This window comes from Amyelois transitella, chromosome 13 (assembly GCF_032362555.1).
Source record: "Amyelois transitella isolate CPQ chromosome 13, ilAmyTran1.1, whole genome shotgun sequence".
Taxonomy (NCBI): domain Eukaryota; kingdom Metazoa; phylum Arthropoda; class Insecta; order Lepidoptera; family Pyralidae; genus Amyelois; species Amyelois transitella.
Window position 1 is genome coordinate 9,863,051 of NC_083516.1, and position 16,892 is coordinate 9,879,942.

The 16,892-nt window shown below is 36.8% G+C and overlaps 1 protein-coding gene across 1 annotated transcript in view; it reads right to left on the reverse strand.

Annotated features, from left to right (window-relative positions):
• LOC106137175 (calmodulin-binding transcription activator 2) overlaps window positions 1–5,424 on the reverse strand; it is a 128,214-nt gene extending 122,790 nt beyond the window's left edge. The window contains exon 1 of the mRNA XM_013337960.2: window positions 5,288–5,424. The gene's annotated coding sequence lies outside the window, so the exon portion shown is untranslated. The remainder of the gene's footprint in view (window positions 1–5,287) is intronic.
• Window positions 5,425–16,892: the final 11,468 nt, after the last annotated feature.

Below are 16,892 nucleotides of genomic sequence, written 5' to 3' on the forward strand. Positions count from 1 at the left end.
TATTTTTAACTTGGAGAAAAGTATTAAAACAGTACATTTTTTTTGATTGTCATTCTTTTTCTCATCATTATAAAGATTAAAAAAAATCATTTATTTAATCGGTTCCTTAATCGAGTAACAAAAAAAATATACACTTATGAAAACTCCATCTTGAATCTAAATTCAAACTTTTTTTTTATTATTTGTACTTAGAACAGCATGATCAGAATAGTTCATAAAGCCAGTGTTAGACTTTAAAATCCCGCAAAAAGACCGTAGTCTCTTAAAATTACAGAGAATTAATTACTGGCCAGTGACAAACGTTCTGGTGCCCCAGTACTAAAATGCAGTAGTGGGCACTCCAGACACCGCGCTATGCAATAAATGCATTCCCTTTCAAGTTTCGAACAAACACGATTCTATATGTGTGAATGTTAATACGCTTTCAAGTAACTAAGTAATGTGTTTGAATATTGTCATTACATTTAGATTTTTACATTTAGATATGTTTTATTTGCGATGAACGGGTTTTCGATGGATAAAATGAAAGGTTAGCGATTGACAGAAAAAAATATAAAGATAGTAGATTCGGACAATCATTAGAAGAAGGCATACAAATTGACTGCCTTCTGACCTCCACAACTTTTGCAGGGAAACCTAACCCTTACTGGATCGGTAAAAGCTACAGTCTATTCCTCTAGTCGTCTTTTACGACATCGTGTGGAGTGGAGTTAAACTATTCTATGAAAATGCCGGGAACCACACGGCATCGTATGAAACAATATTTTACATACATACATACATAAAATCACGCCTCTTTCCCGGAGGGGTAGGCAGAGACTACCTCTTTCCACTTGCCACGATCTCTGCATACTTCTTTCGCTTCGTCCACATTCATAACTCTCTTCATACAAGCTCGGCGGTTTCGGGTACTTTTGACCTGACCCTTTACCAGGACGTCCTTAATTTGATCAAGATACGTTCGTCTAGGTCTTCCCACTCCGACCTTTCCCTCCACACTCTCCTTGTATATCTGCTTAGTCAACCTGCTTTCATTCATCCTCTCCACATGACCGAACCATCTTAACATACCCTTTTCTATTCCTGTAACTACATCTTCTTTCACATCACAACATTCCCTTATCACGCTGTTCCTTATCCTGTCACTCAATTTCACACCCATCATACTCCTTAACGCTCTCATTTCCACTGCATTTATTCTGCTTTCATGCTTCTTTTGCCATACCCAACTTTCACTCCCATACATTAATGTCGGGACCAACACGCCCCTGTGCACAGCCAGTCGAGCCTTTTTGGATAGTTTCTGACTGCTCATAAAGGCATGCAAAGCTCCATTCACCATGTTCCCCGCGTTCACTCTCCTTTCAATATCACTATCATACTTACCATCTGATGTAAACTTTGATCCTAGATATACAAACTCTTTCACTTGCTCCACTTTTTCTCCTCCAATCAAAATATTACATGCTGTCATTTCTTTCTCCATTTCAAAAACCAGTGTTTTAGTTTTACTTACGTTCACTTTCATTCCTTTCTCTTTTAAAGCTTCATGCATACAGTTTACCATCTCCTGTAACTCCTCCGCTGATGACGCCAGTATAACCTGATCGTCGGCATAGAGCAGACATTTGACGAGTAACTCATTCATCCTTAATCCACTTTTAGACTCTTTCAAATCTGTCAAACAGCTATCCATAAATAGGTTGAACAGCCACGGTGACGCAACACATCCTTGCCTAACGCCTTTCTCAATCTTAAACCACTCAGTGTGCGCTCCGTTTATCCTGACACAAGCACTCGAATCCTCATATAAGGATTTCAGTGCTCGTATTAAGAGACTGCTCACCCCATGCATAGAAAGTGCTGACCACAATTCATTCCTCTCAACTCTGTCATAGGCCTTTTCCAGATCTACGAATGTGCAATAGACTTTTTGACTCTTGGCCAAAAACTTTTCGGCTATGCACCGCAAGGAAAAGACCTGATCAGTACATCCCATTCCCTTTCGAAATCCCGCTTGAGCATCCCATATTTTGTCATCAGTTTCATTCCTGACTCTATTAATCAATACCTTAGCATACAATTTGCCGACGACGCTAAGCAGGCTTATACCACGATAATTTTTGCAGTCCAGCTGTGACCCTTTTCCTTTGTAAAGTGGCACGATAACAGCCTTACACCAATCTTTTGGTACTCGGCCGCTTCTCCAACACAAATTGAAAAGGCAGTACAACTGACTAGCTACTACGCCTTTTCCTGCTTTAAGCATCTCGACCGACACTCTATCACACCCAGCAGCCTTTCCCGCTTTCATACTCTTAAGTGCTTCCACAATTTCGAACATTTCAATTTCGCCTTCCATCTCATTGTCTTTTTCTTCGCTATAGCAGAAATCTTTCTTATTTCCTTCCTTTTTTTCAAATAAACTTTCAAAATAGTCCTTCCATATCTTTAGTACACATTCTTCTCCTTTCACAACGCTACCATCCTGGCATCTGATCCTAGTCAGCTCTCTGGTTATAGTATTTCCTCGGGCTGACCTTACGGATTTCCAGAATACTTTCAGATTTGACTGAAAGTCTTCTGATAGCCTTTTATCAAAATCCTCTTTATACTCTTCTTTCTTTCTAATCACAGCTTTCTTAACCAAATCTTTCATTTTCTTATATTCCTTACGTGCTTCATTCACATCTTCATCTATAACCTCTTGCATTCTTAAGTTAGCTTTTGCTGCTAACAAATCCAGCCATGCTTTCTTCTTTAATCGCACAAGTTCTTGCACATCTTTACTCATCCACGCATTTTTGTGATTTTTTCCTTTCCTTCTTCTACTTACACCACACACTTCAACAGCTACTTTCACAATTATTTCTTTAAATTCCTTCCATCCATCTTCAATATCGCTCATTTCCTCTAAATCTTCAAATTCATCCTTCAGTCTATTAATATACTTCTTACCTACATCCATATCTTGCAAATTTTCTACTTTTACTCTTTCCAAAGCGCTGGTTTGCTCCCTTACCCTGTGCCGCCAGCGATTGAAGATACCCCTTATCCGGGATATCACCAGTAAATGGTCCGAGTCAATGCCAGCACCGCGATATGCACGGGTATCCAGCACTTTGTTCTTCAATCTTTCATCTACAATCACAAAGTCTATCATACTTTTTAAAATACCTTCCACTCTTGTGTAGGTGTGGATCTCTTTATGTTGAAACATTGAGTTCGACACAAAAAGATCCCACTCTAGACAAATTTCTAATACACTTCTTCCATTATCATTCACCTTTTCGTCACCAAACGCACCAAGCACCTTTTCATATCCATCACGCTTTACACCCACCCATCCATTAAAATCACCTAACATAATAATCTTCTCATTTGGCTTGGTAACTTTCAATACAATATTTTAATGTTATTATATTGTGAAACCAATTTTATTAATTATTATGTCGCTGTCACGTCAACTACGATGCAATAGTGTCGCCTATATGCATTGTAATGTCGTTAATAAAATATTCAGTTTATCTATCGAGGAGTGAAAAACATATTTATTTGTACGTTGAAATATCCAGTTGCCTGAAGGTACAACTTTCACCACGATGTTTTTCTTCGGCCTAAGAACATTAGTTACCACTCAAATTTTGCACATAAATCAGTACATTATTCAAAACGAGAGTTAAGTGTTGTTACAATTTAAAAAAATATGTAAAGTTTCCATCCAACCTCATGATTCACACGATGAATTAAAATATCAACCATATTTTAATTCTAGCCAGCCAGTTCTAAAACCAAACATGTCAAGTATGAACTTGGAGAATAAATTCGAAACCAAAAAAAAAACATACCGAAAAAATTCCCTCGATTGCTTCTTTCTATCTCTTTCAAATTACTACAATTAGAACGAGCCAGATCTTTTCGTTCCTAATACGTATAAATTCGTTTTAAAAAGTACTAATAATCGGATAGGACTGTACGAATAAAGTTCCCCCGGCACGTTATCAATTTTAAATGACCGTGACGTCACGCCAGGTCGTCACGCTGGAATTACAACAGGTCAATTAACCGGTATCGGAGTAAAAAATAATCATACATACATACATACATATGGTCACGTCTATATCCCTTGCGGGGGTAGACAGAGCCAACAGTCTTGAAAAGACTGAATGGCCACGTTCAGCTATTTGGCTTAACGATAGAATTGAGATTCAACTAGTGACAGGTTGCTAGCCCATCGCCTAAAAAAGAATCCCAAATTTGTAAGCCTATCCCTTAGTCGCCTTTTACGACATCCATGGGAAAGAGATGGAGTGGTCCTATTCTTTTTTGTATTGGTGCCGGGAGCCACACGGCATTAAAAAATAATCCTTTAAAAAAAAGGATTATTTTATACTCCGATACCGGTTAACATAAAAAAAGTTAGTACAAATAACCTGCTTAAAGTTTTATTACGTACATATAGTCACGTTTCTATTCCTCGCGGGGTAGGCAGAGTCAGCAATCTGATAGGCCATGTTAGGCTGTTTGGCTTAATGGGATAGAATAATTGTTAAAATTTTATAAACTATATTAAAATAAAGTAAATAATTAAATGCGAATATACGGGACGAATTATCTCGTAGACAGATTGAGTTTAGTTTTAGTTTTTTTAGTAAATTTGTGACTTGGGAACATTGATAGTATACTTAAGATAAAACTAAATATTTTCTATGTAAGTGATTCATCCTCTGTTGCGTTTTCACCTTTTTGAAGATAATTCCCAAGGATATCGTAAAAGGCGACTAAGAAATAAGCTAATAAACTTAAGATTCATGTTACATGCCACTATTTCTATCATTAAGTCACACAGCTAAGCGTGGCTTTTCATTCTTCAAGAAACTTTCGGCTCTGTCTGCCCCGCAAGGGAAAAAGACGTGATTATACGAATTATAATTGTTGATGAACTTTTCTCTCCTCCTCTTTGAGAGAGACTGTTGGCTCTGTCAGCTCCGTAAGGGAAAAAGACGTGAATTTTAATCGTTAATAATGACAACTGGACGGCCTCTGTGGCGCAGCGGTAGTGCGCTTGCCTGTGACACCGGAGGTCCCGAGTTCGAATCCCGGCCAGGGCATGATGAGAAACGAACTTTCTCTGATTGGCCTGGGTCTTGGATGTTTATCTATATAAGTATTTATTATAATATATAGTATCGTTGAGTTAGTATCTCGTAACACAAGTGTCGAACTTACTACGAGGCTTACTCAATCTGTGTAATTTGTCCCGTATATATTTATTTATATAACTCACTTGCGTTGAGGGGTACGACGGGCGCACGCGCATGGTACGCGCCGCCCGCGTACACGGCGTGACGACCGTAGCCCGCCAGCGTGATCACCCGCTGACCGACATTTTGGAAATTGATATTATCCGAGTCGGTTGGTATTCTGAAAAGGAAACAAAATAAAATTGTTTGTTATCTACATATATGTACCTATAAAATTCTACCGTTATGAGTGGATGGCGTAAGAGGCGACTAAAGGATGGGTTTATAAACTTGAGATTCTTCTTTTGGGCGACGGGCTAGCAACCTGTTACTATTTGAATCCCATTTCTATCATAAAGCCAACCAGCTGAACGTGGCCTATCAGACTTTACCGCAAGTGATAAAGACGTGACTATATGAATATATATTGTCTATATATCTATACTAATATAAAGCTGAAGAGTTTGTTTGTTTGAACGCGCTAATCTCAGGAACTACGGTTTGAATTGAAAAATTATTTTTGCGTTGATTAGATCATTTATTGAGCAAGGCTTTAGGCTATATAACATGAACATAACACGCTGCAACTATAAGAATCAAAGAAATAATGGAAAATGTGAAATAAACCGGGAAAATTATTCATCCTTGAGGGCTTTAATGATGTCCAAAATAACTATTCCACGCGGATGAAGTCGCGGGCACAGCTAGTCTTTTATATTTCTGGAGATGGCGCTTAATTCACGCGGATGAAGCTGTGGCTGAAAGTTAGTACAGTTATAAACACTAACGGCGCGGACGCACGTGTATGGCACGAGCTACATCAAACTTGCACGTCGCAGTTCGTAGCCCGTAGGCCTGCTACGAGGCTACGATGCTACACGACTTTTGTCTTTTTGTACCGATAGCAAAACAACATTATTTGACAAGGCGATTTTTTTTCTATATTTATTTATGTACACAAAAAATTATATACAGGAGCATTCGTAGTAGACCCATGCGAGGAGAGATGAATTTTGGAGCGGTATGGCGTGTGCATAAATAACATAATATGTTATTTCTATATACATATATACTTATAAAATATATATATTTTCTTTATTTATATGTATGTATATAATAAATAATATATAAATGTTATCTTAATCGGCAGTGTATACGGGTAAAGCTGCTGGTGTAGAGGAAAACAAAGTACATGACGTTTAATTATTTAGTATCATTGTAATTAATTTTGATCTTTCCTAATTAGAACACTAGGGAAGTAGTCGAAAGTTCTACATTAAATATTTAATAGACATAAGCTATAAAAACGGAGTGACATCTTTACAAACCCTTTAACCCGCGTTTAAAAATATAATGTTAATATTAATTAATTTAAATCCATCCACTTAAAATATTAATTACCAAATTGTTATGAAATTTGAATTGCAGAGAAAACAGGTAACTGTCAATTTTTATTGTCTAGATAAAAATAAGTCCAGTCCATATCTTTAAATCAGAAATGAATTCAATTAACACGATTTTCTTTAAAACTTTAACCCACTTCAACCCGCGCCAAGTACAATTGTTACTTTATCTTTTTTTTTGCTGACGCTACAGCCGCGGTGGGCTCTCGTCGCCGCCCCACAATAAAATGCATATTGGATAACATGTTTTGTTGTCTGTACGTGATTGTCGCTCGTGGGTAAAATAAAGATTTACAAAATATTTTACTGCTTTTCAAAAGTATGGTAGCGAAAGAAGATATCCTGTGGTCATTTCCCACGTAGATTGTGAAAGTCTATCAAGGGAGATGCTAAGAAACTTGGGATACTTCTTTTAAAAGATAACAAGTCTGAATCTATCATAAAGCTATACAACTAAATTTAGCATTCTTGTAACTGTCGGTTATTCGTCTTAAAGAAGAATCTCAAATTTACGAGTTATATATCCCTTTGTCACCTTTTACGACAACCATGGGAAACAACGAGATGGAGTGGTCCTTTGTTTTTTATATTAGTGCTGGAAACCGCAAGGCATAAAATAAAACACTTTTGTAGACTGTTAAATTTGATAGCTTCTTTATCGGTCATTTTAAAAGTAACTCTTCCGTAGTATCGTTATTTTGTTGTTGTAAACTTATGTGCCATTACTGTTGCTATTACGATTATATTCGGTTTTGGGAATGTGGATATTCAAATATTACTGTATCGGGTATACCCTTAAGTTAGGAGTTTGGGTCGTGTCTGGGCTGTTAAACATATTTATATACGTACATACATAAATCACGCCTCTTTCCCGGGTATAGGGGTAGGCAGAGACCACATCCTTCCACTTGCCACCATCCCCGCATACTTCTTTCGCTTCATCCACATTCATAACATATTTATATATTCATATAATATTAGATATTAATCCCTACGGAATAGTAAGTGACAAAAATAACAAATATTGTTAAAGTCAACCAAGGGAAAGGCAAATATGGAATTCTTCTTAAAGGCGATGGGCTAGCAATCTGTCACTATTTGAATCTCATTAACATCATCATGCCATACAGCTGAACGTGGCCTTTCAGTCTTTTCGACACTGTTGCCTCTGTCTACCCCGTACGGAGAAGACGTGATTATATCTTTGTATGTATGTTTAATAATGGAAGTCTGAAAAATAATGACAGGTTGCTAACCCATTAAAATTCCGTACATACATACATACATATGGTCACGTCTATATCCTTTGCGGGGTAGACAAAGCCAACAGTCTTGAAAAAACTGATAGGCCACGTTTAGCTGTTTCGCTTTATGGAATTGAGATTCAAAAAGTGACAGGTTGCTAGCTCATCGCCTAAAAAAGAATCCCAAGTATGTAAGCCTATCCTTTAGTCGCCTTTTACGACATCCATGGGAGAGAGATGGAGTGGTCTTATTCTTTTTTTCTATTGGTGCCAGGAACCACACGGCTATAAGGTATACGAGTATTCTGCTAGTTATCAAGCGAATTTGGAGTTTAAGTTATACTAGTTATGTGAGATAAAAATATAAGTGATCAAGTTATAAAATCAAAATTTCAATGGCACGTTTCCAACTGTAGATTGACTTCTTAATTTAATTTTTCTTTTTATGATCGCGAATCATACATATGGTCACGTCTATATCCCTCGCGGGGTAGACAGAGCCAACAGTCTTAAAAAGACTGAATGGCCACGTACAGCTACTTGGCTTAATGATAGAATTGAGATTCAAATAGTGACAGGTTGCTAACCCATCGCTTAAAAAAGAATCCCAAATTTGTAAGCCTATCCCTTAGTCGCCTTTACGACATTCATATGAAAGAGATGAAGTGGTCCTATACTTTTTTGTATTGGTGCCGGGAACCACACGACACTGTTTAGTAAATATAAACATAGTAAATACGTAGTTCGAGTAATTTACTAAATTGATGCTTTTTGATGTAATAAGTACCTATGGTATCTAAAATTATCATAGAAAAATACACACAACTATGACGCCATTATCGCAAACGGGGTAAACAGAGTGAAAAGTCTTAAGCCGTAAAGCCCACAATTTGGATAATATTTATTTTTTCCCTTACTGTTATCGTACATCAATTACTCAGTTTGGTCCAAAGGTTCGACTGGCAGAGAATGCCTTGTGGCAATAAGTCCACCTGTTGTACATTTTACGTGCACAAAGTTTCAAAAAATTATATTGGGTCGAGATAAAAATAGTGACAGGCCTCAAAGAAGAATCCTAAGTTTATAAGCCATTTCCTTTATTGACTTTTACGACTAACACGGAAGGAAAATCCAACCAACACACAGTTTTCTCTTCATTACGAAACCAGCATTCATATTTTGCAAGTATAATTTCAACGCACAATAAAAATATGACATTAAAAAAAAAGGTTGTGTCAACCCTAACCGAGTGGAACCGGAAACACGATCCGCTGCCAAGTACTTAAACCCTAGTGCATAACCTACACATCTAGACGCTCTTAATAAAATTTAGGAGAATCTACAGCAATTTGAGACCATTTGCTTTTTTTTTAACGTCTTACTTTTCTGTTTTTCTTTGGTAAGTTGTAGGTATTTTCTTTTTAAATTTTTTGATACATATCCTTGTCTTGTATCCTACATACCTATCTTGCGGGTAGACAGAACCAATAGCCTTGAAAAGCCTGATAGCCCACGTTCAGATATTTGCCTTAAATTAGAATTAAGTTTCAAATAGTGTCTAGTAGCTAGCCCGTCGCCTAAAAGAAGACTCTACAAAACATAAATTTAAAAAAAATGGAAGGAGAGGAAGAGAAAGACCAAAAATAAAATATTTGTGTCGAATAAAAGTAAAAGTGCCGTGTGGTTCCCGGCAAAATTAGAAAAAAGAATAGGACCACTCCATCTCTTTTCCATGGATGTCGTAAAGGCTACACGGGGATAGGATTATAAACTTGGGGTTCTTCTTTTAAAATAGCAACCTGTCACTATTTGAATCTCAATTCTATCAATAAGCAAAATAGCTCAACTTTCATTCTCTTGAAGGCCATGTCTCCCTCGCAAGGGTGAAAGACGTGATTATATGTATGTATGTAATAAAAACAAACGTACTAATAAATTTAACAGAAAAAAGAAATAAATGAAGTACGCTCCACTTAGCTCCGCCGACAAGAGTAAGCTCTTACGAGTAAATGTATGAAGAAGATACATCGAACACTGATTTGACAAAGTTTTTTAACAGCCACAAGTAACACCTACTCCATATTCCATGGCGAAAATAGTCAAATCCATTTATATCTATGAACCTAAACTGTCGTAACCCAAAATGAATCCTTGCAATTGAAAAGGTGACAAAACCTATTCACCTAATAAATTAGTTCGATCGAAATATCCAAGGCGATTCGTTTGATATCCTACAATCAATTTGGGTAATAGCCGGCCTTTCTTTACCTTCTTATTCATGTAACGAAGGTTTTCTGTAAGACATGTGGTGAGGTAACACGTTATATACATACATAAAGTCACGCTTCTTTTGCGGAGGGGTAGGCAGAGACTACATCTTTCCACTTGCCACGCTCCCTGCATACTTCTTTCGCTTCGTTCACATTCATAACTCTCTTCATTCAAGCTCGTCGGTTCCTGGTACTCTTGACGTGTATTTTTTATCAGGAAACAATATAATAGGTACGAATGAAGCTAGACAGACGTTATTACGGAAATCTTTGAATTTATTAAACACTAGCTGTTCCCGCGATTTCGTCCACGTGGAATACTTATTTTTGGCATCCTTGAAGCCCTCAAATGACATTTCCCGTTTTTTTCACATTTTTCATTATTTCTTCGCTCCTAATAGTTGCAGCATGATGACAAATAGCCTAAGGCCTTCCTCGACCTAAGTACCTTAATTATTGTACGTCTATTATAGACAGGCCACAGTGACACCTTACATGTTTATCATTTTTATATCTTTTATACCTGTGTACCACAATAAATATTTTTTGAATTTGAATTTGAATTCGATAAATGGTCTATTAAACACAAAAATATTTTTTCAATTCGAACCAGTAGTTTCTGACATTAGCGCGTTCAAACAAACAAACAAACTCTTCAGCTTTATAATATTAGTACAGATAGGTTCTTATAATCACGACACGTATATGCCTTACAGAGTAGACAGAACCAAAATTCCTGAAAAGACTAGAAGGCTGCGTTTAGCTATGCGACTGAGAATGTGGTTCTCAGTCGCATAGCTACATAGAACGATAGAAACCTACATAAAACCACGTCCCTTCCCGAAGGGGTAGGCAGAGACTATATTAGGAACGATACATGATGATGATTTCTATTAAAATTGATGGAAGTTACACTAATTGAGTTAGTACTGAAGTAAGTACAAAATTACTTATTATAACACTGACCCATCCAGTTAAATCAGAATAATTAATAATTAAGGTAGTATAGTAGTAACTATGTATATTTATGTAATTTAAAGAAACAACATTTTTCAGCCTGACAACGTGGTAATGCTGCCAGCCTTTTGGGCACGTTTTCAGACTATTACAGAGACTTCACAATTTATCAATTAAATTTTTGATATTATGAATAACACGGTAAATAGTTAAAAAAAATTGTGTGTATATTATAAAAGTAAATAAATTTAAAAAGCATTCACAAACAAACATAAGGATATGTCATTTCAGTTCAAATGAGCTCTAAGGCCATTCAAAGCTATATAACGGAACTAAGTGGTGTTGGCGTCTTACCAGAAAGTACTATCTGAATATGTCAGGAACAGATAAAAATAGGTACCAAATACCCTCGACTTGTCCAGGACAATATGCTATGCCTTATGCTTAGGGCTGTCAAGAAGTGGTAAATGAAAATCCTTCCTACTGATATTATAAATGCAAAAGTTTCCGGCACCAATGAAAAAAAGAATAGGACCACACCATCTCTTTCCCATGGATGTCGTAAAAGTTTATAAGCAATCCCTTAGTCGCTAAGGGATATGCTTATAAACTTGGGATTCTTTTTTAGGCGATGGGCTTGCAACCTGTCACTATTTGAATCTCAATTCTATCAGTAAGCCAAACAGCTAAACATGGCCTATCAATCTTTTCACGTCTGTTGGCTCTGTCTACCCTGCAAGGGATATAGACGTGATTATATGTATGTATGTTAAGATTAATCAATCATAAATTTCTACCTAGTTCAACGGTTTTTTGTTTACTTAATTACCTAGTTTATTGTTTGCCGGTTGACTGGAAGAGATCCCTCCATGGGATAAGACCGCCATTTCAAGTGATTTTTATCTTTTATAACTATGCACTATTTCTTGGATCTGTGTAAATTTCTCTACAACAAAGATAATACAAACAAACAGTTACTACAATTTCAAGTAGAAACCTTACATTCAACTTCAAATACATAGAATCACGTTAACAATATACTCGTATTTAACTATCGAAATTTAGAATTGTCCTAATTCACTCCAATACGTCATGATAAAAATATCGAAGCGAACGGAGTCACGGGCGGCCACTAGTCTTCGTTCTCCCGGCCAGGTCACGTCCGGACTCGGCAAAAATTGAAACGCCCAATTTAATTTAGAACCCACGTACAGTTCGCTCTTGCGGGTTATTAACTCACTGTATTTTTAAAACATGATAAGATTTCTAATCCGGTCATCGGTATTTATCTTAGTTTGGTAAGTAATTTTTATTATTATCACCCAAAGGTTCTCTGCTTAAACCAAGGGTAGACTGGTAGATTATGCTATTAGAATTAAGTCCGCCTATTGTACTTGTTACAATAAAGTATAAATAAATAAATAATATACTTGTGAAATAATTAAGTGCCATGTGGTTCTCGGCACCAATAGAAAAAAGAATCTACTCCATCTCTTACCCAAGGATGTCGTATAAGGCGACTAAGAGATAGGCTCATGAACTAGGGATTCTCCTTTAGGCGATGGGCTATCAACCCGTCACTATTTCAATCTCAATTCTATCATTTAGCCAAACAACTGAACGTGGCCTACCAGTCTTTTCAAGACTGTTGGCTCTGTGTACCCCGTAAGGGATATGGACGTGACTGTTGTATGTATGTTAAATTTAAATTGATACGCACGCGCCTGAGAAGTGGATGTAAATTAAATTGTACAGAGTGGTTCCATATTTGACACTTCTTTATTTATACATTATGATTTGTTAATGGATCACGACAGGAAATTACTTGCATATCTTGTTATCAAATATAACACCGTACCCAAGAGAGCGTTAAATTTCGCGCATTCGGCCTTACGTATTCACGATTAACGCATAAAATGCCTTGGCTGTAAAAAAAAAGCGCTTTAAGATACGTACGCAATAATTAAAGCTGCTCGCTTCAGACAAATACGATGAAAAAGCAATACGGATCCTCCCTTAGGTATTTCTTCGCGAATTTGCTGGAATTCCGCAAATTTCAGAGACTTCCCCCTTACTGGATTCTCGGGATCGTGTGGTTTAGGGGTAAAAAATTATAATCGTTTGATGTTTATTTTTTTTCGTCATAATTTTTATATTAAATGGCTCAATTACTCAAAGAAGGAGAGAGAATTGCACAAGACTGGACTTAAAATAAGTCGCTGATTGTGATTTATATTTACTTATACTAATTTTTTTTAAATCTATTTTTTTATTTACTTTATATTATATTTTACATTATATCAAACTATATATTTATTTTCAATTTCAACGAAAACGTTAGACCCGTTTTGTATATAGTTACTAGCTGTCCCGGCGAACGTTGTTTTGCCATATAAATATTTTTTTTGTAATTTCTAGTTTAAAAAACGTTAAGGGTGGACCACCCTTATCACTAAGGGGTATGACAAATAGATGTTGGCCGATTCTCAGTCCTACTCAATATGCTCACAACATTTCATGAGAATCGGTCAAGCCGTTTCGGGGGAGTATACGAACGAACATTGTGACACGAGAATTTTATATACATACATACATATAGTCACGTCTATATCCTTTGCGGGGTAGACAGAGCCAACAGTCTTGAAAAGACTGATAGGCCACGTTCAGCTATTTGGCTTTAAGATAGAATTGAGAATTTTATATATAGGATACAAATATAGCTCGTTTAATAGTATATAGGACAGGCTAATGTGTAATGTTCCCACAGATTAATACAATTATCTCAGTGTAGTTTCTAGACGCATGCGAGTAACGGCGGTGATCCATCTTCTAAACAATTAAATGTTCAACATTCCCAGAGGAACGGTTAATACGACTATATGTTAGTACAGAACTCACTAGTGCAGTGGTTAAGTTTCTGCTTGAAAGTCAGGAGGTCTAAGAATCTTATTTACTTATTTTATTATTTATTTACTAATTTATGTACACGGAAAACATCGAAACTGATAAACATACATACATAAAATCCTCTTTCCCGGAGGGGTAGGCAGAGACTACCTCTTTCCACTCCGACCTTTCCCTCCACACTCTCCTTGTATATCTGCCTCGTCAACCTGCTTTCATTCATCCTCTCCACATGACCAAACTGTCTTAACATATTTTTCTATTCCTGTAACTACATCTTCTTTCACATCACAACATTCCCTTATCACGCTGTTTTTTATCCGGTCACTCAATTTCACACCCAACATACTCCTTAACGCTCTCATTCGGGCACTGATAAACACAAGAAACCAAAATTACAAAGGTTCCGCTTATTCCAAAAGAAATCTCTTCCAGCAGACCCGAGCTAGGAGACATGATGGAAAGGGTGACAGGCGTGTACTCCACTCACACAACTAATACTTAATACTATAATCTTACTTCTTCTTACGAAAATAATGGTCAATAAACCTACATACCTAACGGGTTAGACAGAGCCAATAGTCTTGAAAAGGCTGAAAGGCCACGTTCTGCTGTATGTCTTAGGTACATGGCCGAGGTGGGAATCGATCCCGGGCTTTTGCGCATCACGCATTTTAACCGGGGCCCTTACCGATTCAGGCACCGATGCTAAAATATGATCATACATTCATATCATCACGTCTTCACCCCTTGGGGTAGACAGAGCCAACATACTTGAAAAGACTGAAAGGCCAAGTTCAGTTGTTTGGCTTTTTCATAGAATTGAGATTCAAATAGTGACAGGTTGCTAGCCCATCGCCTAAAAGAAGAATCCCAAGTGTATATACCAATCTCTTAGTCGCCTTTTACGACATATGTGGGGAAGAGATGGAGTAGTCCTATTCTATTTTCTATTGGTGCCGGGAACCACACTGATATATGATCATGTACAAAGAAATAAATAAGGAAATGTATAAATTATTATATAATAAGGACGTACGACTTTTCCAAATAATTCTCCACCAACAAAATGCATCGCAATGCATTAGGTGTGTAAATTAATTTAGTTAATTGTTCATTATTTGCCCACGAGTAATTAGACTGACGATAGGGTACAAGGCTTTGCCTGTTATGTTAATGAGGCATTTAGAACGATACTATGTTAATTTAATGGTCACTATCAAATAACTATCAAACTGAAAGTTATATACTTAGTACATGTGTAATTACGGCAGTGCCGTGTGGTTCCACGCACCAATAAAAGAATAGGAATCGGGACGATAACCACACGGCTATCTGAGGTACAATAACTAAAAAAAACACGTTAAATTTCTTGTTATGTCAGTGCAAAATTGAATGTGTTGTCACCGTAGATATTCATCGCTGCACGATCCCATAAAATTTGCCATCGTCTAAACCAATTAAATTGATAAACGATACCGAAAAGGCCCGATCCTGATCCCCTTTGGTATAAAACAACTATAAAACAGAGAGCAAGCACTGAAAATATTCTAATATTTAAAAACTCAACCGGTTGTTTGGTAGAAAAGTTTTTTTTTTTAAGTTTTTCTCTGGTGTTATACCACATACAGGGGAGTTTATTACCCATATTTTCTGTCGTGGGTGGGACAGAGTCATTTTTAACATTTTTATTTTCTTAATATATGACAACTTACACTTCACTTATTTCTATACTTTGAGTCTGCTTCTACAATATACAACTTTAATTAGTTTTTTGTTATCAATTTTATAAAGTACAGTATAGTGTTTCTTAATTTTCTAACATAAATCATTCATATCTATCTTTTTTCTGTTGATTAATACAGTTTTTTTGTCATTATGTCTTTACTTATTGGTCAGTAAAAAGTGATTGTCAGTTGGTCTCTTCTCGTACAGATTGTTAAAGCCTATTGAGTGAAAGAACAACAGAGTCTTCTTTTAGGTGACGGCTAGAAACCTGTCAATGTCATTATGTCATCAAAACGTAGCCTAGGAATCTTGTGAAGGCTAGCTCTGTCTACCCCATAAGTCATGAACGCTGATTAAAGACATGTCCGTTCCTGATATATATTTCAGAACCATACTCCAAAAATAAACCACTTGCCAAGGAAAAGGTGACGGGTAAGTTTATGGTGAATTGTGGTATAAATAAAGTTTAAACAAACACAATTTCAGTCGCCCCAATTTGATTAAGAATCCAATATAATTCCTTTCTTTTCCCATTTAATTTTACTCATAAACAAACAAATACAAAAAACTTTTCTACACCCTCAATGTTTTGTGTGTTTGGTGACACCTTATCTGTACATAAACCATAAATTCGTACCTTTGTTTACGTAACTAATTTACCCGGGGCAGGCTCCCGCGGGAGGCCGCCGCGGCCACACACTCCAGAGCCTGGGTATTTTGACATTAATATTGAATGGGCGGCAAATTGCTGAGATCTTGTATGGGCCAACGTTCTGGTTCAATTTGCGTTATATTGTATTTGGTTAGAAAGCCAAGAGGAACCAGAAATATATGTTGTGTGGTTCCCGACACTTAAGAATAGGATCACGCAATATCTTTCCCATAGATGTCGTATGGTAGATCGAATGGCCACGTTCACGATCACGTCTATATCCCTTGCGGGGTAGACAGAGCCAACAGTCTTGAAAAGACTGAATGGCCACGTTCAGCTATTTGGCTTAATGATAGAATTGAGATTCAAACAGTGACAGGTTGCTAGCCCATCGCCTAAAAAAATCCCAAGTTTGTAAGCCTATCCCTTAGTCGCCTTTTACGACATCCATGGGAAAGAAATGGAGTGGTCCTATTCTTTTTTGTATTGGT